The 27,690-nt window shown below is 41.7% G+C and overlaps 1 long non-coding RNA gene and 1 pseudogene across 1 annotated transcript; both read right to left on the reverse strand.

Annotated features, from left to right (window-relative positions):
- Positions 1-23: 23 nt before the first annotated feature.
- On the reverse strand, positions 24-27,559 carry LOC105487414 (uncharacterized). The gene is made up of 3 exons (XR_011623163.1): positions 27,493-27,559; positions 26,082-26,168; positions 24-238 (listed from the first exon to the last, which is right to left on the reverse strand). It is a non-coding gene; the product is annotated as an uncharacterized lncRNA (long non-coding RNA).
- On the reverse strand, positions 19,873-20,211 carry LOC112427657 (small ribosomal subunit protein eS26 pseudogene; annotated as a pseudogene).
- Positions 27,560-27,690: the final 131 nt, after the last annotated feature.

The following is a 27,690-nucleotide window of genomic DNA, read 5'->3' on the forward strand; positions in this document are numbered from 1 at the left end:
GAAGAGAGAGCGTAACAGCAAGGTCTGTGCATTCCCAGAGATGTGATGCAAGGGGTGTGGGAGGCATGGCACTGCTTCACTCACGCTGGAGAGCGGGCGCTTGGCCTGGCTTTCAGAGGAAATGCTCGCTGGAATGCGGTCGGCCCTGGCCGCACCCACGCCTGTGGGGGAGGGGCTTATGTGTCTGGCGCATCATAGGTGGCTCCTGGGGTTTGCCGTGAGTCTCAGCACAGCAGACCTGAGAGGAAAAACATACAACAAATTCAAAATGTTTCTTCTATTCTCTCACCCAACAACAATCAACACAGACGACGTCTGTGACCACACGTGTGGGTTTTTTTTCTTCCCACATACCAAGAAGCAAACAATTCCGCCATGGACTCTAGCCGAGACTCCTCCAATTCAATTCAATTCAGACACTAGCTACCTAGAGCTAGTGTAAGAAGGCACAGGTTGAGGGCTCAGTCCCCAAGACCGCCCCTCACTCCTGATGCCAACTGCAAGCTCCAGGTGGTTTTATCTGTGCATCTGATCAACTGGCTATAAATCAGGGGTCCTCTCGCCCCCTCCTGTGGCCTCTCCTTGGGTTTGATTAATATGCTAGAGCAGCTCACAGAACTCAGGGAAACTCCGATTTATTATAAAGGATATTACAAAGGATAAAGATTAATAGATGCATAGGGTAAAGTATGGGGGAAGGCAGAGCAGCTCCCATGTCCTCCCCAGGCACCACACCCTCCAGGAACCTCCACGTGGTCAGCTACCCAGAAGTTCTCCAAACCCGGTTCTTTTGGGTTTTGATGGAGGTTTTATTATGTAGGTGTGATTGATTAAACTATTGGTCATTGGTGACCAACTTTACCTTCAGCCCCTCTTCCCTTCCCAGAGGTCGGGGGATGAGGCTGAAGGCCCCAACCCTCCAACCATGCCTTAGCCTTTCCCATGACCAGTCTCCGTTCTGAAGCGACCGATGGGCTGCCAGCCATCTGTCAACTCATCAGCACACAAAAAAGACATCACTTTGGAGATTCCAAAGAATTTAGGAGTTGTACACAGGGAAACAAGGTGGAAGACGAAATATATATTTTTCAATATCGAAGTAGGGTACAGTAATTTTTTAAGCCAATCCTTTTCGTCCAGTGAAAGATAACTAGAATGAACAGCTCCAGAACTTTTGCCAATACAGGCAAAATAGGCTCATGCTGTCTTGGAGAGAAGCTGAGCAAATCCACCTCAGTGTTCAGTGTAGGGACCCAGGTCCTGGAGAGGAGGTGGGCCGTGTACATAAGGAGAGCAGGACATTTTTTTGGGGAGCGGGGGTAGGGCCCTGTCACTCAACCCCTGTTCCCTACAAATCAACGTCAGGATCCCTGGCAAAGTGGCCCAGAGCAGGCCCAATAAGGCCGGGCGCTGGGAGGGCAGTAGGACAACTCAAGTAAAGCCACTCTGACAGGAGAGAGAGGTGAGCTACAGGCTAGCCCCATGTTGTGTTCAGTGAGTTCCTAGGTGGGGGCCGCAAGATCAAACGAGCCAGTTTATTGATCTGGGTGGGGCCAGCTGGTCCATCAAGTACAGGGTCTGCAAAGTATCTCAAGCACTGATCCTAGGAGCAGTTCAGGGAGAGTCAGAATCTTATAGTCCTAAGGCATTGTTTATAATAGAAGCAAAAATAATCCAAATGTTCATAAATAGGAAACTGGCTATAGAAATTATGATGTGTCCATACTACGGAAAACCATGCAGTGGTTATAGATTGAAGTTGACCAACAGAGGCAGACAAAGAAAAATCTCAGGAACATGTATCTACATGTTCCTGAGAACATGTAGATCTCAGGAAATGTAGATTATATGTATATAATATGTAACAATATATTAATATATCCAGTTAATTTTTTTAAATGTTTGCATATATATAATATGTACATAAATTCATAGAAAAGAAACCAAAGGGAAGTGAAAGTATTGATGGAAACTTTGGTAAAAGAAGGTCCAGGCATGTGACTCATGCCTGTAATCCCAGCACTTTGGGAGGCCGAGGCGGGATAATTGCTTGAGGTGAGGAGCTCGAGACTAGCCGGGGCAACATAGCAAAACCCTGCCTCTATAAAAAAATGGAAATATTAGCCAGGTGTGATGCTGCATGTAGCCCTGTCATCCTGGGTTCTTCGGAGGCTGAGGCAGGAGGATTGCTTGAGCCCAGGAGTTTGAGGCTACAGTGAGGTATGATTGTGCCACTGCACTCCAGCCTAGGCAAAGGAGTGAGACTCCATTTCTAAAAGGAATTAATTAATTAATAAAAATGAAGAGGATGCTCAGCAGACTTCTGAATTCTTCGAGTGTTCACAAGAAAAATAAATTCATGTATCACATGTCCCATAAAAGAAAAAGGGGTTGGGGTTGCTTCTGCATATAAAGCAAGCTAGTTTCAACTTTTGTTTTTACCAAACTCTCTGTCCACTGGAGAAAAGTGCTTGCCGCTGAAAACTGTTTTTCTGGTTCACTGAGGTATAATTGACAAATAACAAGTATATATATTCGAGGTGTACAATGTAATGTTTTGATATAAGTATGCATTGTGAAAGGATTATTATGACCAATTTGTAGTAATTAACTTGATGAATTAACATATTCATCAAGTATATAATACATTATTATTGATTGTAGGCTCCATGCTGTGCATTCCATCTCAGAAAACTTTGAGTATTACCCTAAAGTTAACTATGACCGTTTAGGGGTTTGCTCTAAAACATTGTTTTTCAAATTTTACTGTGGAAACAAATCGCTTGGGGATCGTGTTAAAATTTGGATTCTGAATCAGTAGGTCTAGAGTGGGGCCCGAGATTCCGTCTTAGTGACAAGCTCCCGGGTGACACCAGTGCTGCTGGTCCCTGAAGCACACTTTTGGTGGCAAGGTTTCCAGCGAGCTGAGGCTCTTGTATTTCTTTACAATCCAGACATCAGTTTCCCCTCCTTGTCATCACAATTCAGTGCATTTACCATTATATGGGGCTTTATATCCCTAGAGAATCAGAACACATGTTGTGGAAAATTGGCTGAGTTGCATCAAAATGCATTGGTTTGGTCTCAGACGTGTTGCCTGTATCTGTAGCTGTATTTCAGTTCCAATAAATGCATGCATGTGGGTCTCAGGTAAACATATTGGTTTAAATGAAAATTCACTGGTTGGGAAACAAAAATAGGATTGCAATGAAAACACATTGCATTAAGTATTTTACATAATTCCCACAAACAGATGCTAGGAAATAATGTTTTGGTTTCAGTGGCAGTTCATTGAATTCACTGGCATGCTATTTGTGTCTCTGAATATGTATGAGTTTTGATGAAAATGCATTGTGGAAAGAAATCAGTCAAGCTCTTCCTATACAGTCCAGCTATAATGTTCTTCTAAATTTTATATTGCCATACCATCTTTTCTCTTGTTTATGAATACATATTATTTTTAATGTTCCATATTGCTTAGTGTTGCAGTAAATATGACCATTTTGTTTGTGTCTTGAGTTTCTCATGTAGTGGATACATACATTGAACATTAAAGAATACCAATGTGACTAAAATCTGTTATATTAACTAGAAGGTGCCTTTAAATTTTTTAAATCTCAAAATATTATTATTTTTGCATTCACTTTTATATAGAAAGATACATTCTAAAAAATACTGGACTAAATCTAGAATCAATTTTGAAATCATAATACCATACACTAAACAGATGGAAATATTGGCAATATTTGAGCAAATACATGGTGTAATTACAGTAAAGCAATTTACAGAACTGATGAGAACAGAATTACAATTTGTATCAAATTAATGCCCTGAAACAAACCTTCATTAACTGTTGTATTATGTTAGTGATCTCTGTTGCTACCCAAAGACTCAATGGTCGGGGGGAGGAAGAGGGGCAAGAAATTTAATTTCATTTAAATTGTGACAGGGTTCCTACACAGTATTTTAGACACTTCAATGGGTCAAAAGCATACCGCATGCTCAGCCAATTAGCTGGTATGCAAAGTTATTCTTAATTCTTTGTGAGAATTGTAGACAGTGGGTTGAGGAGGTGGAAATAAAAGCTGCATAGATACAAATAGTTAAAGGTCATTATCTACGTACCAAATCTAACTCGAGAAGAAAATCTTACGATACTATTTTATAGACGAATGTGCTTCACTCACAGAGAGGCTCAGTGTTAACCCTGGACCTTGGAAATAAGGGTGCAATTGACTGAATGCTTATGTCCCCTCTAAATTCATACACTGGTATTCTAATCCCCAAGGTGACAGTAGTAGCAGATGGGGCCTCTGGGAGGTGACTAGGACATGAGGGTGGAGGACTTGTGAGTGGGATTAGTGCCTTCACAAAGACACTGCAGAGCGCTCCCTTGCCTCTTCCACCATGTGAGGACACAGGGAGAAGATGGCTATGAGCCGAGAAACAGGCACTCATCAGACACTGAGTCAGCTGAGGTATTGATCTGGGACTTCCCAGCCTTCAGAACTGCGAGAAATAAATTTCTGTTTAAAAGACACCCAGTTTCATGTATTTTTGCCATAGTAGCCCAAACAGACTGACAATGGGTATCATTTTGTTGAGCCAGTTATAAAGTCCAAGTCCAGGTCAAAACTGCAGGCTGATATTAGCTGGGCATGGTGGTGCATGCCTGTAGTTCCAGCTACTCCAGAGGCTGAGGTGGGAGGATGACTTGGCTCCACAGCTACCTGAACTTCAACCTACCTTCTTTCAATACTATGCCCAGAACATAGTCTCTCTCAATGACCCAGTCAAGCTTAAAAAAAAAAGAAAAAAAAAAAAAAAAAAAAAGACATCACCACTTCTCTCTTCAAAATCTAGCCTTGATATATATTTTGAGGGGACACATTCTGAAGTGTATCAGCATGATACATCATATCATCTGCAACTTACTTTCAAATGGCCTAGAAAATAATATGATATCTACTATCTATTTATCTACCTACCTACCTATCAAGAGATAAGCAAACATGATGAAATAATAACAGTTGTGAAATCCACGTGAGGGGTATTTGGCTGTTTGTGTGCCATTTTTCAGCTTTTTAAATTGAGCTTACTGTTTTAAAAAGGCAGGAAAAAGTACATGGCCTTGATTGTGAAGACAGACAAGGAAGAGCTGAGCCCTTCTTGTTTCCCGATACATCAAAAATGCGGGACACATGGTCAGTGCTAATACCTACTCCTTAAACTTAAGAAATTCCTAAAAATTAACTTTGCTTGTGGAGTGTCAAATCAGGAATCAGTTAAAACAAAGAAAAATTTGAGATTTTTCTAGGGGAAAAAATTTCGTCTTGATTTTCTGAGTTACCCCAGTCCACTGTCCCTGGGTACGCCTCTTGCCCTGGTAAAGGGTGTCACCCTTGTTCCCCAGGATCTCTCTAGAGTTTCACTCTTGTTTCCCTGGCTGGAGTGCAATGGCGCGATCTCGGCTCACTGCAACCTCTGCCTCCCAGGTTCAAGCGATTCTCCTGCCTCAGCCTCCCAAGTAGCTGGGACTACAGGCACCCAACACCATGCCTGGCTAATTTTTTGTATTTTTAGTAGAGATGGGGTTTCACCATGTTGCCCAGGCTGGTCTTGAACTCCTGACCTCAGGTGATCCGCCCGCCTCGGCCTCCCAAAGTGCTGGGATTACAGGCGTGAGCCTCTGTGCCAGGCCCAGGATCTCTTATACAGTAGAATTCTACTCTGTCATTAAAGAGGCAAGCATAAGCTATTCCAAAACCAAGAAAGAGCACAACCCTAAGTGCCCAGAATGGTGAACAATTAAAGAGCTTTAACTGCTTGGCAGAGTCTTTATGTTACCTACATAGAAACCTACAAAAGAGGCTAGGCGCAGTGGCTCATGCCTGTAATCTCAGTATTTTAGGAGGCCGAGGCGGGTGGATCATGAGGTCAAGAGTTCAAGACCAGCCTGGTCAATATGGTGAAACCCCGTCTCTACTAAAAACACAAAAGTTAGCCAGGTGTGGTAGCACACATTTGTAATCCCAGTTACTCGGGTGGCTGAGGCCTGAGAATAGCTTGAACCTGGGAAGTGGAGGTTGCAGTGAGCCAAGTTCATGCTACTGCACTCCAGCCTGGGCAATGGAGCAAGATTATAAAAAAAAAAAAAAAAAAGAACAGGCCAAGGAAAATCAATGGAGACAGGGTCTGCATGTACTACAGGTGAAAGAAATTTTCAAAAACTACAAAAAAAAAACTAGCTGGGCATGGTGGCACGCACCTGTAGTCTCAGCTACTCAGGATGCTGAGGCAGAAGAATCGCTTGAATCCGGGAGGTGGAGGTTGCAGTGAGCCGAGATTGCACCATTGCAATCCAGCCTGGGCGACAGGGTGAGACTTTGTCTCAAAAAAACAAACAAACAAACAAAAAACAAACAAACAACAACAGCAAAAAACAACAACAACAGCAACAACAAAAATCTATAAAAGATAATAGCCCCTCAAGTATTTGAGAAGTAATGCATTTTGGGGACAAGTCATGCTCATTTCCTCCATCTTCTGAAAAAAACACAATTGTTCTTCTAGATACTTCTCCAGTATTAATTTAAAGATGGCAATGGTAATACAAAGGTGACTGAGTCACGTGTCAAGTCAAAAAGCTAGTCTTAGATATGACTTTACATTTCTCTTTCTCATCCCTTTGGTTCTTTAGAGACAGTCACCGGAATGAGTATTAACGTCTGATAATTTCAGACATTTGTTTATTCTTTGGTCTAAGTATATACCCTCATGGGGTTTTCTGTAATATTCATGTCAGAATCGTCATTCCTTTACACTTTCTGCAGTCCTTGGTTGAGGAATGTCTTACTCATTTCATTCATTCTGAAAGATTTATCGAAGCGCTATGATATGCCAGTGCTTGGGATACAAACACAATAAAAGAGACTTCCATTACTGACAGATTTTTCTCCTTGCAACTTCTCTGCCTTCCCACTGCCTCAGCCTCATGGGAATACTTCCTTCAGAAGTATGTAAGTTATAGCACAAGCTCTTTATTAGAACTCCGAATTCTAATTCAAGATCCATTTTTTTCAATGTTTTATTATAAAACCTTTCAAGCGTATCTTAGAATTGAAGGAACTGTACAGTGAACACTCATATGCTCACCAGCTAGATTCAACAATAAACATTCTACTGTACTTCTTTTACTATTTATCCAGCTCTTTATCCACCCACCAATCCATCTTGTCTTTATTTTTTTTTATTTTTGTTTTTTTGAGATGGAGCCTCACTCTGTGGCCTAGGCTGGAGTGCAGTGATGCGATCTCAGCTCACTGCAACCTCTGTCTCCCAGGCTCAAGTGATTCTCCTGCCCCAGCTTCTTGAGTAGACGGGATTACAGGCATGCACCATCACGTCCAGCTAATTTTTGTATCTTTAGTAGAGACGGGGTCTTATCATGTTGGCCAGACTAGTATCGAACCCTTGACCTCAGGTGATCTGCCCGTCTTGGCCTTCCAAAGCATCTTGTCTTTCAATGCATTTCTAAGTATGCTGCAGGCAGCCATACACTTCTCCCCATATGTTCCAACATGCATATCTTTTATTAGAGTTCAATATTGGTTGTTTTTTTTTTTTTCTTTTGAGGTAAAATTTAAGTACAATAAATGCACAGTTTCTAAGTGTGCCACTCAGCAAGTTGCAAGGAGGGCCATGTATGCGAGCAAGGCAAACCCCTGGCGAGATCCAGTACATTAAGACTGCCCTGAAGGCTCCCCTGCACAGCTGGTCCCCACCCCATGGCCCAACTCCCAAAGGTAACCTTTTCTCTGGATTCCCCTGCCCCCACCTTAGATTAGTCCGTAGGTTCGTTTTGCTTGTTCTGGGACGATATATATAAACAGTATGTGCTTTCTTGTGTAAGGCCTCTTCCATTCAGCCCAGCATTTTTGGAATTCATCATGATGTTGTATGTATCAATTGTTCCTTCCTTTTTTTTTTTTTTTTTTGAGACGAAGTCTCACTCTGTTACCCAGGCTGGAGTGCGATGGTGCGATCTCAGCTCACTGCAACCTCTGCCTGCCGGGTTCAAGAGATTCTTCTGCCTCAGCCTCTTGAGTAGCTGGGATTGCAGGTGTGTGCCACCACACCCGACTGATTTTTGTATTTTTAGTAGAGAGGGGTTTTTACCATGTTGACCAGGCTGGTCTCAAACTCTTGACCCCAGGTGATCCACCCACCTCAGCCTCCCAATGTGCTGGGCTTACAGGTGTGAGCCACTGTGCCCAACCAGTTCCTTTCTTTTTTACTGTGTAGTATTTCATTGTCTGAATTTACTACAGTTAGTTTACTCATTCTCCTATTGGTTGTTTTCAGCTTTTATTTATTTATGAATAAAGCTATGGACATTTTTGAGCAAGCCTCTTTGAGGACATATGCTTTTATTTCTCCTGGGTGAGTAACCTAGGCGCGGAATTGCCAGGTCATAATGTAGGTGCAGTCGGCTATCCATATCCATGGGTTCCACATTCATGGATTCAACCAACATTCATGAATTCCATAAAAAAATCAAGGGGTGGGGGAAAGGATGATCATGTCTGTATAGAACATGTATAGACTTTTTTCTTGTTATTATTTCCTAAACTGTATACAGCATAATTATGCTCACTATCTGAGTGGTGGGATCAGCTGAACTCCAAACCTCAGCATCATGCAATACACTTACATAACAAACCTGCATACATACCACCTGAATCCAAAATAAAAGTGGAAATTATTTTTTTAAATACAGTATAACAACTATTTATATAGTCTTTACCTTGTACTAGATATTATAAGTAATCTAGAGATGATTTAAAGTATACAGGAGGATGTGTGTGGTTTATATGCAAATACTACCCTGTTTTATATCAGAATCCTGAGCATCTGTGATTTTGGTATCTGCAGGGGGACCTGGAACCAGTCCCCTGCAGATACTGATGGATGATTGTATATGTTTTGTTGTATAAGAAATTGCGGGCTGGGCATGGTGGTTCACGTCTGTAATCCTAGCACTTTGGGAGGCCGAGGTGGGCGGATCATTTGAGGTCAGGAGTTGGAAACCAGCCTGGCCAACATGGTGAAACCCTGTCTCTACTAAAAATACAAAAAAACTAGCCAGGCATGGTGGCGGGCGCCTATAATCCCAGCTACTCAGGAAGCTGAGGCAGGAGAATTGCTTGAACCTGGGAGGCAGAGATTGCAGTGAGCCAAGATCGCACTGCTACCCTCCAGCCTGGAGGACAAGAGTGAGACTTTGTCTCAAAAAAAAAAGGAAATTGAAAAATCTTTTTCAAGATGTATTTTAAATTGATAAAACACTAACTTAGTATACATTTAGATTAAGAAAAACATTACTATATAGGTTGATCAATGTGATATGGTTTGGTTCCATGTCCCCACACTAATCTCATGCAAATTGTAATTCCTAATGTTGGGGGAGGGACCTGGTGGGAGGTGATTGGCTCATGAGGGAGAATTTCCCCCTTGCTGTCCTCATGATAGTGAGTGAGTTCTCATGAGATCTGGTGGTTTTAAAGTGTGTAGCACTTCCGCCTTCACTCTCTCTCCTGTTGCCGTGTGAAGATGTGCTTGCTTCCCCTTTGCCTTGTGCCATGACTGTAAGTGTCCTGAGGCCTCCCCAGCCATGCTTCCTGTACAGCCTACAGAACTGAGTCAATTAAAACTCTCTTCATCAATTACGCAGTCTCTGAGAACAGACTAATACATAATGCTAAATGTCTCAACATTCTCTACTCTTTGGGTGAATATTTGCTTATGTAAGCTGTGGAGAGAAGAAAATTAAAGAAGCTAGGGAAAGCTCTCTGGGCCACCGTCCACCACTAGTGTTGCCTTAATTATTAATCCTACATCATTTTAGAACTTGCACTTCAATGGCAATAGGTATTCCTCCAGGACTGGAATGCAGTTTCATCAGAACTTTCTCCTGACACACCTTGTGGTTCTGAGTCACAGATGTTTTTCTTAAAGGGAGTGTCTTTCATCTCAGGGCCTCAAGCTGCCTGTCATTCCCCATAGTCCAGAGATCCTCCTCCCCTGTGATCACTTTCCAGCTTGCACTCTCTCTCCTCACTCCCTTTCCTTCCAGTTCCCGCAGCCACTGGTGAACTGCCACATGCCGGCTCTCTGGCTTTCTAGGGTTTGCCATTTCACAAGCCCGTTTCACAAGCCTTAGCCTCAGATTTTATAAGGTTTATCGGTAAATTGCAGAATGAGAGGTTTTGTCTTGCGTTACAGGAATTTCAGGCAGAAGCAAGCAGATGGCGTAACAGGACAATCCAAGCACAACACAATCCACAGGCCAGGGCTCAAAGCTCATGTGACCTGCCTCTACCAGGCACTGAGCTGACACCCTGGCCACACCTCTCAACTTCCCAATCATCTTCTTGCAGGAAAGAAAAGTTAAGCATTCCAGGCTGGGCGCAGTGGTTCACGCCTGTAATCCCAGTACTTTGGGAGGCTGAGCCGGCCGGATCATGAGGTCAGGAGATTGAGACTATCCTGGCTAACACGGTGAAATCCCATCTCTACTAAAAATGTAAAAAATTAGCAGGGCATGGCGGATGGCGCCTGTAGTCCCAGCTACTTGGGAGGCTGAGGCAAGAGAATGACGTGAACCCGGGAGGCGGAGCTTGCAGTGAGCCGAGATTGGGCCACTGCACTCCAGCCTGGGCGACAGAGCGAGACTCCATCTCAAAAAAAAAAAAGAAAAAAGTTAAGTATTCCAAGTGTTCAGCTGATTTGAGCATTTTGTCCAGGACATCTGATTCCAATGTTTGAATGTGTGTGTTTGTGTGTGTTTGTGTGTGTGTGTGTGTGTGTGTGTGTATTTAAAGAGAGGGTCTCCTTGTGTTGTCCAGGCTGGCCTTGAACTCCTGAGTTCAAGCGTGGTAGTACACACCTGTAGTCCTAGCTACTGAGTATCTAGGACCACAGGTGTGTGCTACCTACCGTGCTAGAATCAAATGTGTGTTTTGCATTTGTAAATTTATTGGCGTAAGTGACAGAGTCCAGGCATATAATAAAATTGGTGACTCTGAAGAACAAATATTTCATTTTCTTCCATTTTCTCTCAGTTCTTGCAAACTTTCCTGAAATATTGTCTCAGCTGAGAAACATGTTCTCACCATAGTCGCATGAAGGGTGAAACTCGTCTTCCCAGTGGTCATAATGAACACAGCTCATATTGTCCAGGTCTTTTCTTCCACTAGAGGGATTTTACTGACCTCCACTTTATTCTCCCAAGAAACTTTTAGTTAAAAAGCTTAACTGTGGCCAGGTGCAGTGGCTCATGCCTGTAATCCTAGTACTCTGGGAGGCCGAGGCAGGCGGATTACCTGAGGTCAGGAGTTCGAGACCAGCCTGGCCAAAATGGCAAACCCCTGTCTCTACTAAAAATACAAAAACTAGCCCGGCATGGTGGTGCATGCCTGTAATCTCAGCTACTCAGGAGGCTGAGGCAGGAGAATCGCTTGAACCCGGGAGGTGGAGATTGTAGTCAGCCGAGATAGCGTCATTGCACTCCAGCCTGGGAGACAGAGCAAGACTCTATTTCGAAAAAAAAAAAAAAAGCTTCAATGTTCTCACCACACACATATACAAATGGTAACTGTGTGAGGTGATGGATGTGTGCATTAGCTTGATTATGATCTCTCACCTCACAAGATACACGTCTATCAAAACATCGTATTGTACACCTTGAATATATACAACTTTTAGTTGTCAATTATACCTCGGTAAAGCTGCAGGGGAGGGAAAGTTTTAGCCACAAAGAAGATCCAGTTGGAAAATCTTAACATCAAATGCTAGTTTTTGCATGCAATTTCTTTTCTTTAAAAAATACATGGCCATAATACAAAATTAAAAAGGCAAAATGGTAAGTTGCAAAGCTTGTCTCTGTTCCTCCCCTTTCCCCTAGTCATCAGATCTTCCCAAAGACACCTATACATACTGTTACTAGGTACTTGTGTATTTCTAGACATTCCAAACTTTTCTTAACATATACATATTATATAATCTCCTCATCACATAAATGTTAGCATAAGAGACAGCAAGTTGCCTGTCTCAACATCCATTCTCCCACTTTCTTTCTTTTTTTCTTTTTTGACATGGGGTTTTGCTCTGTCACCCAGACTGGAGTGCAGTGGCATGAACAATGGCTCAGCACAGCCTTGACCTCTTGCCTCAGCCTCCTGAGTAGCTGGGACTACAGGCACGCACCACCTGGCTAATTTTTAAATTTTTGTAGAGACAGAGTTTCGCCATGTTGCCCAGACTGGTCTCAAACTCCTGGACCTAAGGGATCTTTTGACCTTGGCCTCCCAAAGTGATGGGATTACAGGCATGAGCCACTGCGTCTGATCTCCTCACTCTTTTTTATAACAGTACTCCAAGTGTATTTGAAGCTACTCTCATTGCTGTCCAGCAAAACCCTGCATTTCTCAGCCTTTCTGTTAGCTAATAATGTAGCCTATGTAACTAAGTTTTAGAGACTGGAGTGGAAGATACTAGAATGTAACATTTGTCAGATCTTTTGCCTTTCTGCTGGCTGGGATGTGGACTTGATGAATGGAACTTAAGCAGCCTTCTTGGACCGTGGAACAGTCCACTTGGGATAGCAGAGTAACAAGATGGAGGAAATGAGGTCCTGAGAATGATGGAGTTCCCTTATAAGCCATGGCCCTGTCTATATCTGTTTTTGTTGTTGTTGTTGTTGTTGTTGTTTTAAGCAGTTGAAACAGCTTAAACACCATAACAAGCTCACTGTTACTTGCAGCAAAATACAATTCTTTTTTTAAACATATGCAATTTTTATTTGTCAATTATACCTTAACAAAAAATGTAATAGTCAAAACAAATGATATAGCCATGGATCAAAAAATAAGTCACATTGAAAACTAGAAAACATTTTGAATTGACAATTGTGAAAATGCCACACGTCAAATATTGTGGCATTCCACAAAATCTATTTTGAGTGAAATGTATAGCGCAAAAGCCTATAAATGTTGACATTTAAGAAGTGGGAAAAAAATTTTTTAATTAGCTAGTCATCCAAATTAGAATTAGAAAACAACAGCAAAATAAATTCAAAGATCAAAAAATGAAAAATAAATTTAAGAGCAGAAGTAAATAAATACAACTAAAATTTATAAGATAGAGCATTACAAAGACAAGCAGTTCTTTAAAAAGTCTAATACAATTGAAAAACCTGTGAGCAAGAGTGGAAAAGCAAAAAAGAAAGGACACAAACTATATTAAGAATGTAAGAGGGGGCTGGGCGCAGTGGCTCATGCCTATAATCCCAGTATTTTGGGAAGCCAAGGCAGGAGGATCACTTGAGGTCAAGAGTTCAAGGCCAGCCTAGTCAACATGGTGAAAACCCATCTCTACTAAAATTACAAAAAAAAAAAAAATTGGCTGGGTGTGGTGGCACATACCTGTAGTCCCAGCTTCTTCGGAAGCTGAGGCAGGAGAATGGCTTGAAACCAGGAGGCAAAGGTTGCAGTGAGCCAAGATCAAGCCACTGCACTCCAGCCTGGGCCACAAAGAGAGACTCTCTGCCTCAAAAAACAAAAAAGCAAAAACAAAAACGAAAAACACAAAGAGGAATGTAAGAGGAGCCAGGCATGCTGGCTCACACCTGTAGTTCCAATGCTTTGGGAGGCTGAGGCAGAAGGATCACTCGAGCCCAGGAGTTTGAAACTGGTCTAGACAACACAGTAAGACACTGTCTCTCCAAAAAAAAAAGTAAGAGGGGACATAAATGTAGAAGCTGTAGGTATGAAAGAGATAATAAAATTTTTCTATTTATAGGCAGTTTTATAAAAACAAATTACAAAATATACATGAGATAAGTTATGTTCTATTAAAGATATAAGGTATGGTATAATACAGTAAAATACAATTCTTAACAGATGTGTATACCATACATAGTGCACTACACCTTGCTTTCTTCCTTAACAATATGTCTTGGAAATGAATCTGTAGAGTACATAGAGAACTCTCTCATTCCTTGTAATGACTGAATGTTATTCCTTTATACGACGGAACCATCATTTATTTAAACGTGTCTTATTGATAGCATTTAGATTGTTTCCAGTCTTTGCTATTATAAAAAAAGGCACAATATACAAACCCATCATTTCACACACTTGCAACTCCATCTGTAGGATAAATTCCAACGAGCGGAATCACTAGGTTTAAAGGCAAGCTCATATTTATTTGGATCGATTTCACAGAGAAGCTATACCATCTTACACTACTCCCAGCAAAGTAAAAGAATGCCTACTGAGTGTCCTAACAACAGCGTCATTAAGGCGGCACATTCCAATGTCTGTTGCACTTCTTTCATGAAGCTGAGCACCTTTTCCTGGCTGCATAGCCTTCCAACCAACTCTATCATAATAGAACTTGTTCCTCATCACCAGCAGGTGGGCATTTGCTAGCTTCAGATCTGAAACTTTCATTTTCCTCTAGTAGGCTTCCGAAAGTAACCCTCTTGCTTCATGGATTAAGTGAGCCAGGATGCCAAATAACTTATAATTGAGAAATAAAACTCACGCGAATGAGAATTTGTCTCCAAAAGTAGAAATGTTTCCATCAATGTCTCTCTTTCCACAACTTGCATTTGTGAAATTTAGAATGAACGTCAGAAGTAGGAAAAGACTCATTCTGTCCTAGTAGAATCTTTGTGTATTTCTTAGAATACTTATTGTAGGATTAAATTGAAAACAAAATCATCCAGTTTTACACTTATTAAGGAAGAAAATGATCACAGCAACATATAAGATGTTGACAAAGGGCTGGGCGCGGTGGCTCACGCCTGTAATTCCAGTACTTTGGGAGGCCGAGGCAGGCGGATCATGAGGTCAGGAGTTCCAAACCAGCACGACTAACATGGTGAAACCCCGTCTCTACTAAAAATACAAAAATTAGCCAGGCGTGGTGGCACGTGCCTGTAATTCCAGCTACTCAGGAGGCTGAGGCAGGAGAATCGCTTGAACCCAGGAGGCGGAGGTTGCAGTGAGCCAAGATCACGCCACTGCACACCAGCCTGGGTAACAGAGCAAGGCTCCGTCTCAGAAAAAAAGAAAAGGAAAGGAAAGGAAAGAAAAGAAAAGGAAAGGAAAGGAAAGAAAAGAGAGAGAAAGAAAGAGAAAGAAAGAAAAGATATTGACAAAGAATGAAGTTCAACACATGAGCTTTGACCAACATTCCAATAGATGGCAGTATTGGCCAACTTTTTCCTTAAAAACGTAGGTTCTTTTCAAGATGCTAATTAAACCTTGTTAGACACAATAGATATATTTTGTGTAATTTCTCAATGAGAATTTGTATGTGTAGTTTATTATATATTGTGCTCTATATTGTAAAAAATAACAAAAACCCTGAAGTGGTAATGTCGTAGGCAATAATAATGCAGTAACCGAGGTATGAATGCACAGTTTTGAGCACTAAAACACACTAAGGGCTTTGTTACAGACTGAAATATGTCCTCTCCCCAGAGTCACAGGATTATGAAGCCATAATCCTCAATGTGACTATATTTGGAATCAGGGCCTTTAAGGACATAAATAAATTAAATGAGGTCATAAGAGTGGAGCCCCAGTCTGATAGGACCGGTGTCCTTACAAGAAGAGGGAGATTCCCCAGGGAGTCCTCTCTCTCGGCTTGGACACAAAAGAAAGGCCATGTGAGGACACAGAGAGAAGGTGGCTGTCTACGAGCTAGGAAGAAAGGCCTCACCAGAAACCAACCCTCACAGCAGCTCGATCTTGGACTTCCAGCCTCCGGAACTGTGAGAAAAATAAATGTTTGCGATTAAAGTCGGTTGCATGTTGTTAAGGAGGGCCTAGCAAATGAATACAGGCTCTTTCCTAACATTGTCTCTTTAAGAGCTCACCAGCCTGAGGTAGGAATCATTCCATCTGTATTACTAATGAGACCACTGAGGATCAAAGGGGTGAGTAAATTGCTTAGCAGTGCCTAGGTTTTATGTAATGAGTTTGGCTAAAACGGTAGAGCTCCCTGATTCTAACCTCCCTGTAGGCTTTCCACCACATCCACTGACCTCTACATGGTGAAAACCAAGGGTTCACTCTGTCTTCAGGGAGCTCCACCCAGCAGCCACGTTTGACAGAGCTGTTCACTTTCTCTTCCTGGAGCTGTGGCTTCCAGAGTCCGTGCTCAGCAGTTCCGCTCCTTCGGCTACTCCTCTTTTAGGTGAGCTTTGTTGGTGTCCTTCATTTCCCTGACTCTAAACATTGGAGAACTTCACGTCCAGCCTTGGGCCTCTTCCCTGCTCATCCACAAGCACTCCCTAGGTGACCTCAGCCACAGCCTCCAAACTGGTTTTGCTGCCTCCACACTTGTCCCCCTGCCCTGACCGAGCAGCCAAGGTGACTCTGTTAAGATAGGAAGCAGATTGCGCCATTGCTTGACTCAAGACCCTCCAAAGTCTTTGATCTCACTCAGAAGAAAAGCTGAGGGTTTTTTTGTTTTTGTTTTCTTGTGTGTGTGTGTTTTTTTTTTTTTTTTTTTTTTTGATGGAGTTTCACTCTTGTTGCCCAGACTGCAGTGCAGTGGTGTGATCTCGGCTCACTGCAACCTCCACCTCCTGGGTTCAAGCGATTCTCCTGCCTCAGCCTCCACAGGTGCCTGCCACCACGCCCGGCTAATTTTTGTATTTTTAGTAGAGATGGGGTTGCCCCATGTTGGCTAGGCTGGTCTCGAACTCCTAACCTCAGGTGATCCACCTGCCTGGGCTTTGCAAAGTGCTAGGATTACAGGCATGAGCCACAGTGCCTGGTCAAGCTAAGGTCTTTATAACATCTCCCTTTGGTGCCAACAGCTCCACCCCCCAACTCCCTTCACTTCTCCATTTCTCTCTGGCCTCCTCTGTTGCTCCTCTGTCCTTAGCTCACTCATGCCTACCACACAAGCCAGCCATGCTTCTGCCTCAGGGCCTTTGCACTCACTGGTTTCTCTGCCTGGAATGTTTCTCTGGTAATGCAGATGCCACCATATCCTTGGAGACATCCTTATCTCAACTGCAAACCACCCTCCCTCTCAGTACTTCCTGACTTCTTTGTTTATGTTTTTCCTTCAGCCCATACCATTCATTATCTGCCATACTATATATTTTACTTACCTTGTTTATTTTCTCTCCTCTGGAATACAAAGTCTACAAGGGCAGATATTTTTTTCTTTTGTTTTCATGGTTCTAGGCTCAAAACCTCTAACAATGCATGGCACATGGAAGATGTGAGAATTTGCTGAATAACTGAATGGCACCATGTTGCTTCACCTAAGGATAATGACTTAGAATAGGAAAAATGTACTGTGCAAAGATCAGTTCTCAATAGCTGTCTACATCTCAGAACAAGAAAAATTAGATGTAAACTGTTGCACAAAGGATTAGATGATTTTTTTAAATCACATTGGAGATAAGTATTGCCATAAGCCATATAAGCAAAACAATCAAATCTCTGGAGACATTGGAAAATAAGATTGATTCTAAATTTGCTGCTGATGTTTACCATTGCTTTGCATAAAGGCAAAAGGAAGGGCTGGCCAACTTCTCATGGTTTTCCAAGTCCAGGTGTCTATGGCTGAAATAATAGACAAGGAGTAACACTGTAAAATTTGGCAGAGCTGGGAGACTGCTTGAGGCCAGTGGTTCAAGATAAGTCTGGATAGCATAGAGAGAGATTCTGCCTCTAAAACAAAACAAAATAAAAGACAAAACAACTAATTCTGTTTTTTGTTGTTGTTGTTGTTGTTTTAACACAACAACAAACTTGACTATGAAAATTATTGCTGGGTGCGGTGGCTCAGGCCTGTAATTCCAGCACTTTGGGAGGCCGAGACGGGTGGATCACCTGAGGTCAGAAGCTCAAGACCAGCCTGGCCAACATGGTGAAACCCTGTCTGTACTAATAATACAAAAAATTAGCCGGGCGTGGTGGTGCCTGCCTGTAATCCCAGCTACTCGGGAGGATAAGGCAGGAGAATCACTAGAACCCGGGAGGTAAAGGTTGCAGCGAGTTGAGATTGCACCACCGCACTCCAGCCTGGGCGATAAGAGCAAAACTCTGTCCCAAAAAAAAATTATTATGTATAATTCATTCAAGGGCTGTATGACTCAGTTCCCTTAGAAAAATGTCATAATTTTTATGATATTACTGAATACCATTGGCATTATTTGTGTAGCCCACTTAAGTGAAGTCAATAACATGATTAACTGGCCTATTATCTTCATGTCAGGCCAACGTTATTTGGATTTTATAAGTTAGGGTGAGATACAAATAAGTGAAAATATTTTTTCTAATGAATAATGGTGAATCTAAAATAGGATCGACTTGGCCGGGCATAGTGGCTCATGCTTGTAATCCCAACATTTTGGGAGACTGAGGCAGGAGGATTACTTGAAAACAGGAGCTTGAGACCAGCCTGGGCAACAAAGGGAGAACTCTTCTCTAATGAAAATAAGAATAAAAAATTAGCCAGGTGTGGCAATGTTCACCTGTGGTCCCAGTTACTTGGGAAGCTGTGGCAGGAGGATTGTTTGAGCACAGGAGTTCAAGGCCGCAGTGAGCTGTGACTGCACTTCAGCCTGGGCAAGAGAGCAAGACCCTGTCTCTAAAAAAATAATAATAATAAATAGGACTGACTCGCATATGTAAGCAACTATTTTGTTACCAGTGACAGAATATATGTGAGGATGTTTTCTAGTCTTGTGACTGGTTTCTCAGTTGTATGTTTTATTTTTAGAATCATTGTTTCCAGGCTGTGTTGTTTGGAAACTCAGCTGACAGATGTATGAATCTGATTCCAAGGTCTCTGAGAGCTGGAAAGGGCCTCAGAGATGGTTGGGACTGATACTCTTGCATTACAGGTTAGGAAATGCAACCCGGAGACAAGAAGAAACGTGCCCAAGGACATAACAGCCAGCCTGTGGCTAGGCTGATACTAGAATCCTGTTCTTCCCATTCCAGTCGCATGCTACTCAGGAAACTCATCAACATTCCTGAATATTGAGTGTTTCCTACCTGTTACATTAGCCGTTTTTGAGAAGGGTATATATTGTAGTTAAATTAATCAGCTCTGGGAAAATATGGGTGCTGCATGGGAATAGAGACTGCCATTTGAGAATCACTGCAGAAATGACAAAACCCTGAGAATGAAGAATGGGCCTGAAATAGTCCTGGCACTCTGCTCTTCCACCAAACTGAACTGCAGCTCTAAGGAAAATGACTTCACATCTGTCACTCTAAAGCCTGTTCTAAGATCACATCCCCTCTGGCTCTCCCTAATACTTCTGATTATAGTTGGTAATGATGCCCATTAAATGTCTTTGGTTTCTTGGTACACAGAGAGAAGGTAAATAATGGGTTCATGATTTAGGAAAGAATACACAAATATTTTTCACACTATAAATCTGCTTTCTATTCTGTTAAATATTAGACCATCTGGTAATGGAGAAAATGTTTGAAAAATCTACCTAGGTTAACCTAAAATGTTGCATTTCCTGCCTTCGGGCTTTGAATTTTTAAGTGTCATGTCTTCATAGATGGTGATCAGGATAAAAGTAATATCTCTCTTATATTCGTGCACATGTTTACGTCTGTGTACATATACATATAAGTCATATAACAAGCCCCATGCCAGTGTGCTTAGGAAACACAAGAGTGCTAAAGACTAGAGTCAAGTTCCTCTAAGCAACTCAGGGTACGATCACTTATCACTTTTTTTTTTTTAAGTGTAATTTCCATTTTATTTTTCTCTAGAGAATAGTCCGTCTTCAGTCTTTAAGGACTCAGCTCTTTACACAGGCTTTGGTGGGGGTTGTGGAGCAGCACCCGCAGGTCTAAATCAGGGCTGGGGGTGTTTGGTCCTTGCGGGCTTCATGAGATGGATTCCTGACTACTTTGCTGTGAATTGCACAACTCACACAGTAATGTAGCTTCACAAACAGCTTGAGAAGCACATAAGCATCGAAGACGCTCGCTTCAGAAATGTCCCTGACCGCTGCGACCTCCACTATGTTTTGGATGACGAATTTCTTAATGGCCTTGTCCTTGGGCACACATAGGGCACAGTTTGTGCAGCGAATAGGCTGCACTTGGCCAAGGCACAACCGTTGTTCTTTCTTTTCTTGGTCATCTGGGAGGCACGGACCGGAGAGAGGACTATCACATTGTTTTGTTAGGCATAGTTTGCTAGTGTATGAGTATTCTGGCACAATTATATGATACTGAAAGTAGGAATCATAAACATGAGTAAGATTTGGAATCCTGTGTATCAAGTGGCAATGAGTACATTAATGATGAAAATGACAGCAAAAGCTAAAAGTAAAAAAGAAGGCCTTAAAGTGCAGTTTTCAGCTCTTTTTTTTTTTTTTTTAAAGTAGTGACAGGGTCTTGCTGTATTGTCCAGACTGAAGTACAATGGTGCAATCATAGCTCATTGCAACCTTGAACTCCTGGGCTCAAGAGATCTTCTCACCTCAGCCTCCCAAAGTGATGGGATTACAGGTATGAACCACTATGCCTAACCAGAACATTTAAGTCACTAAAGCTAAATATTAAAAACAATCATCCGCCAGCCTCGGTGGCTCACACCTGTAATCCCAGCACTTTGGGAGGCCTAGGCAGGTGGATCACCTGAGGTCAGGAGTTCGAGACCAGCCTGGCCAACATGGTGAAACCCCGCCTCTACTAAGAGTACAAAAAATTAGCCTGGCCTGGTGGCACACACCTGTAATCCCAGCTATTTGGGAGGTTGAGGCAGGAGAATTGCTGAATCTGGGAGGCAGAGATTGCAGTGAGCTGAGGTAGCACCATTGCACTCCAGCCTGGGTGACAGAGTGAGACTCTGTCTCAAAAATAAAAAAAAAAAAAAAAAAAAAAAAGATCACAGGGAAGATGGTGGTAGTAAAAATAACATTAAGAATTATACATATTATGACAGTTTAGGGATTAAGTTTGTAGGTTTTCTAAGAAAAATTTCCCTTATTTTTAGGTTTAATCTTGTTCAGGTAAAATAAGAAATTTTCCTGGCTGTGTGTGGTGGCTCATGCCTATAATCTCAGTACTTTGGGAGGCTGAAGAATGCAGATCACTTGAGCTTAGGAGTTTAAGACCAGCCTGGGCAACATAGTGAAACCCCAGCTCTACAAAAAATACAAAAAAAAAAAAAAAAAAAAAAAAGTTGGGTGTGGTCTGTAGTGCCTGTAGTCCCAGCTACTTGGGAGGCAGAGGATCACTTGAGCCTGGGAGGCAGAGGTTGTAGTGAGCCAAGATCACTCCACTGACTCCAGCATGGGTGACAGAGTGAGACCCTCTCTCAAGAAGAAAAAAAAATTCACTTATAGGTTATCTCTGCCCCAGTCCTTATTTTATATTTGCAAATAAATAATGAGCTTTAATTGGAAGACAGAAGTGAACAGAGTAATATTCCGAAATTATATCCTTACACTGTTTTTTTTTGTTTTGTTTTGTTTTTTTGGTTTTTTTTGAGGCAGAGTTTCGCTCTTGTTGCCTAGGCTGGCGTGATCTCGGCTCAACGCAACTTCCGCCTCCCGGGTTCAAGCAATTCTCCTGCCTCAGCCTCCCGAGTAGCTGGGATTACAGGCATGTGCCACCACGCCCGGCTAATTTTTTTATTTTTAGTAGAGACGGGGTTTCTCCAGGTTGGTCAGGCTGGTCTCGAACTCCTGAGCTCAGGTGATCTGCCCGCCTCAGCCTCCCAAAGTGCTGAAATTACAGGCATGAGCCACTGTGCCTGGCCATCCTCACACATTTTACTGTGGAAACATGTATACACCCACACAAAATCCCACTTATAAAACATCCCTATAGGACACTAGCAAAATCCCACGGGATCCCAGGGGTTCAGGAGCATAGTTTGAGGAACCCAATTAAAAATCTTTGTGCTGGCCGGGCGCGATGGCTCATGCCTGTAATCCCAGCACTTTGGGAGGCCAAGGTGGGCAGATCCCATGAGGTCAGGAGTTGGAGACCAGCCTGGCCAACATGGGGAAACCCCATCTCTACTAAAAATTCAAAAATTATCCGGGTGCACATGGTGGTGCACGCCTGTATTTCCAGTTATTTTGGAGTCTGAGGCAGGAGAATTGCTTGAACCCAGGAGGCAGAGGTTGCAGTGAGCCGAAATTGTGCCAGTGCACTCCAGCCTGGGCAACAGAACAAGACTCTGTCTCAAAAAAAAAAAAAAAAAAAAAAAACTTTATGCTTATTTTTTTAGAACTATCAGTGTTATCAGTTAGAATGATTTTGGCTCCAACTATATGTCTTTCTCTTTTTTTTTCACTTTTTAATTTTTTTTTTTTTTTTGTAGGGACAAGGTCTCACTGTGTTATACAGGCTGGTTTTGAACTCCTGAGTTCACACGATCCTCCTACCTTAGCCTCCCAAAGTGCTAGGATTACTGATATAAGCCACCACATCCGGCCTTCCAACTATATGTCTTTCACTCATATTCTTTTATAATAAATCCTGAGGTAGGACAGCTATAGGGTCACTTAACTCAGCAGCTTAACAAGACCATCAAAGACAGGGAATTCTTCCCATCTTTCCACTCTGCCATGTGGGAGCTTCCTTTATGTGGGAGCCTCCTTCATAGTCACAAAGTGGTTGCAGCAGCTCCAGACATCACCTCCCTTATATCCCCACTTGGTAGCAACCAAAGCCTGGAAGACACAATAAGGACCCAATCTTTTGTTCCTTTTTAAGAGTGAGGAAAATGATCCAAGAGTCCCTACTTCCAGTCAGATTTCCCCTTAAATCTCATTGGCAAAATAAATTATATTACATACTCATTCCTAATTATCAGAGAGGAAAATGGAATTGTGATAATGACTTAGATAAGTGATTCACAACCCAGGCTGCTCACAGCATCACTTGGAGAGTTTTCAAAAGCTGTCAAAGTCTAAACCAATTAAATCAGAATCTTTGCAGAGGGGCCTAGGCATCAGGGTTTTTTGTTTTTTATTTTTTGTTTTTTCCAAGACAGAGTTTTGCTCTGTTGCCCAGGCTGGAGTGCAATGACATGATCTTCGCTCACTGACACCTCTGCCTCCCAGGCTGAAGCGATTCTCCTGCCTCAGCCTCCCAAGTAGCTAGGATTACAGGCATGTGCCACCACACCCAGCTAATTTTTGTATTCTTGGTAGAGACAGGGTTTCACCATGTTGGCCAGGCTGGTCTCGAACTCTTGACCTTGTGATCCACCCACCTTGGACTCCCAAAGCGCTGGGATTACAGGCGTGAGCCACTATGCTTGGCCAGGGCATCAGTATTTTTATAGCGCTCCCCAAAAGATTCTGATTAACAGTGAAGGGTGAGGACCAGTGACTAGTCTAATTCTTAGATGAATCAAAATTCACCCCCTTGGGCAAGGAAGGACCCAGCCTTTCTTTAAACATGTGGTTGCCTGAGAATTGAACAAATTTGAAGTAGGGAGAGAATGGTTTTGCCATGCCTATCATGGTATTGTGGAGATTTAAGATTTAGTGGCTGGTGAGGTGCCTCATGTCTATAATCCCAGCATTTTGAGAGGCTGAGGCAGGTGGTTCACTTGAGGCCAGGAGTTTGAGACCAGCCTGGCCAACATGATGACCTCGTTTTTACTTAAAACACAAAAATTAGCTGGTTGTGCCTGTTGTCCCAGCTGAGGCAGGAGACTTGCTTGAACCCAGGAGGCGGGGGTTACAGTGAGCCGAGATTATGCCACTGCACTCCAGCCTGGGTGACAGAGTGAGACTCTGTCTCAAAAAAAAAAAAAAAAAAAAAAAAACTAGTCAGAGCTGTTGAGGTGTTGAGGCACCTGCTACTGATACATACTATAAACATGGAAGATGATTTTCATTTTTATAGTCATAAGCAGGATACTGTCTAATGTATAATCGTTGGACATTAAAGAAAACAAATTCCTTCTTGTCTCCTTAGGCTCAGAGCCACTCAGACATTGGGAAGCAAGTTTGTCAAGATGACAGAGAACCGAGGTAATGGATTCGAGTGATGAAACAGGAAGTTCATTCATGAGTTTTTGGCCACACCTCCCAAGTGACGACTTGGCCAGAAATGGGATAACTGGATTTCTCTACTTCTCTTTTATCATCCTCAATGAGAGTGACCAAATATTAGAGCTAGATGGAACCTTAGTGAAAATCTGGCTACTCGCCCCGTCCCACCAGCCTGCCACCCATTTCAGGTTTGAAGAGACAGAGACACATGGACCTTATGTAATTACTGGAGATTATCCCAGGAGTCTGTGGCAGAAGTCAGCTTCTTCCCTCCGTGCTTCCCCGCCCTGTCTCTGGTGCTTTCTACCAACACCAGGTTGTTTCTGTGATCATACTTAAGCGTACCTAACTTGTGAATGCTGTATAGAAGGTGATAATGAACATGGTTTAGCTTTAACACTCAGTTTCCTAAAGGGACACGTGGGGGCAGCAAATGTTTAGGAAAAAAAAATTCCAGTTCTAGTCTCTACTGTCTACATATGTGTATACATTTGGGAAACGTTTGGGAAAGGAATATTTGAGATCTTCTTTTTCTTTTTTGTGGTTTACTTATTTGATGATATTGAGATTGTTTCTGAGCCATGTGCTTCAACATCGGATTGGGGATTTCAGAAAAAGTTTTAGTCACTGTGATTCAATTTAGCTTCCAAATGTACCTCTGCTAAGAGACTATTAAAAGCACTCATAAATAGGACGCGTGTCTTCTTTGCAGTGTTTGTTAATTCTGAGTCACATCTTCTTTTTAGAAATTCATAAGACTTGGTGTCACAGAGACTGGAATAAGTATAGTCAAACTTATTGGTGAAGATATCCTTTAGCTGTTTTCATAATCCATTTCCATTGTTATGCTTATTGATGAATAAAACATTTTCTCTTGGTAGATACTTCTTTTTTTCCCCCACCTTGATTTAATGTTTCCACTCTTATTGTCAAGTTTCTTATTACTCCCTAATAACTCTCAATAAAATAATGATTCCTGGGAGATTATTCCTGCCTTCCTACTATCACCTGTTGATTTGAAAAGGCAAAACAATACCATAGAAGCTTCACTAATGCATTGAAAGATAAAATGATAATACTAAATACTAAAATATGAAAAGTGATACTAAAAGTGGAGTCCTAGCACTAGTTTTTTGCTTTTTTTTTTTTTTTGACTCTTTAAATTTTATTTATTTATTTATTTTTGAATTTTTTAAAATTATACTTTATGTTCTGGGATACATGTGCAGAACATGCAGGTTTGTTACATAAGTATACACGTCTGGCACTAGTATTTTGTTGCCACAAAATATCAAGCAGGTATCCAAACCGCTCAAGACACATTAAAGGCACAGGTAATTTGTAGGCATATTCAGGCTTGCAGTTTGCATTTTTTGGCTTTCTTGTGGCTTTCAGTGTCAGTTGAGGTAATTCATGGGAAACAGTCACCAAAGAAATGCCAGTATTAGAAATCCAGGAGCCATTTGTCCAGCTTCTTCCAGATTCAAGACTTTAGAGGTAATTTCTATCAACACTGGACATTTTCTGTCTACAATTAACAGTGAACACATAGCATTATGTTTAATTGCAACCTGTTTAAAGCAGATTGGATGCTAAGGTTTAAGAACATTCTTCAGTCAAAAAGGTCTTTTAATCAGGTTTTTAATCCTGAGCACAGTCTAGGACACAGCATCGTAGACTAACTCATTCGAGAATAGGTATCATCATCTAATCCTAACCACCCCCACCACCAACAAGCTGAATAGCTCTGGGCTCAGTATATACATTTGTACTGGGCTCAGTACACACACCTAAGCCAGGTTCAGTATATGCCGCTTTACAGTGAGGGGCATTTTGTAATGAGAGTTCTAAGGCTCTAAAATTCTGTGTTTCTGCTAGTTTCTTCCTCAAGAAAAAACTGTGGAACTCATAGTGAATTCCCCCTCTTTGGGTGGTTTGAGCCAGGCGGCTATTTAATCACAAACATCACAAGTCAGATTTTTCCTACCTAGTGTTGGTAGTGGAACATACCGGAACTGCTAAGGCCAAGGAAATCCCATTTTTCGAAGAGGCTTTCCTTTGTTAGCTTCTCTTTCTAGCAGTAAAGGTAAAAGAAAAAAAGATGTTAAAGATGTAAATATCTTAGGGGTTTTTTTTTTTTTGTATAAATATTTGAACACAATAAGAATATGTAACGTAAACTGGATATGTATTTTTTACATTTTACTTAACCTGAATTTTACACAATCTTTGCTTGAATGCTCCAATAATGAAAGGAGAAAATATGTATTTAAACAATTTTTAAGTATTTATTCTTTATTCAGGACACTTGAGTTTCATCAAGCTATAGTTTTAAAATGTAAAAATGCTGTGAAATTAAAAGCAGTCAAATGCTTTTGTCTGAGTCTTTGTTCAAGGAAGTAGCTTAGACAACCTTGCCTTAAAAGTTCTTGAGGCAAATGAAAACCAGTTTTTCAGAATTAGAAAGACCACAATTAACTTAGTATCCTATAACTTTGGTATTTTAAAAAGTAATTCTCAAAGGGGTGAGTCAAGTCAGAAAGGGAACTGTGTGTATAAATTGTCAGGTTTTGGCATTTGTTTCCAGCCATTTCCAGACAGAAAACTTCATTTTTATTCTTCTTAGCACATTTCAAAGGAAAGTTGTACAATTCTTATATTCACAATATCACAGCTAAAATTATCTAATCATAAAGACTGTACAATTTACATCATAAGATTCAGAAAGAGCACATTTTGAGTTCGAAAACAAATGAAGTGATATGTGCTATGTCATTTTTTTAAAAAAAACCTCATATACTTGATGAGGCCTTATTAAATTATCAACGTAAGTTTCTAATGCAACTTTCTGTGTTGATATAAATACAGAAAAAACAATACCATTTGAACTGTGCCTCCCCAGGGTTCCAGAGCCTGGAACAATTTAATAAAACAATTAAGTACTGTGTTATTGGGGTCGGGGTAGGGGGGTAGGAATGAGCTTTTAAAACTAAACCAAAACAAAACAAAACCTCTCCAGACTGAGAATCTTTGAGTTTTGAACATGTGATTGGAAATCCAGAGGTAGCTTGTCTGTCATTTTGAGATCTTTGATAAGTAATCTTGCACAGCCTAAAAAAACTGATGGGCGCGACACTTTTACTGGAGAGCTCTCCTTTCAGCAACACGTGCAAAAATGTTAAGGTTCTACTATTAAGACATTACCAGCGATTAAAACATGGAAATCTGACAAGTTTTAACAGCAATCGAAGTGTATTCTTTTCAAGTCTGTGGTTTTGAGAAAAAGCAGTGGAGTCTGGAGTCTACAGGTCCCGTCGAGCACACCAAGAGGATGTGCTTCCTTTAGGAAGGCAGGAAAGGCAAAGAGAGGGTCTCCACTTTAAAAAGCACGGCCTTACCTCATACTGCAAAATTAAAGTGACAAATCCTGGAGAAAATCTCGGAGCACGCATTACAACCAGTCCCGTCATTAGTCAATTAAGACAAACTGAATGTAAACGGAGCCTTGTCCGAGTCTATTCGCGACCCTAGGCCCCTCCAGGCAGTGGGAAAACCGGGTGGACACTTCCGGGCCTGCACAAAGAGAACCAGGACCG

The sequence above is a fragment of the Macaca nemestrina genome, chromosome 5 (assembly GCF_043159975.1).
Source record: "Macaca nemestrina isolate mMacNem1 chromosome 5, mMacNem.hap1, whole genome shotgun sequence".
Taxonomy (NCBI): domain Eukaryota; kingdom Metazoa; phylum Chordata; class Mammalia; order Primates; family Cercopithecidae; genus Macaca; species Macaca nemestrina.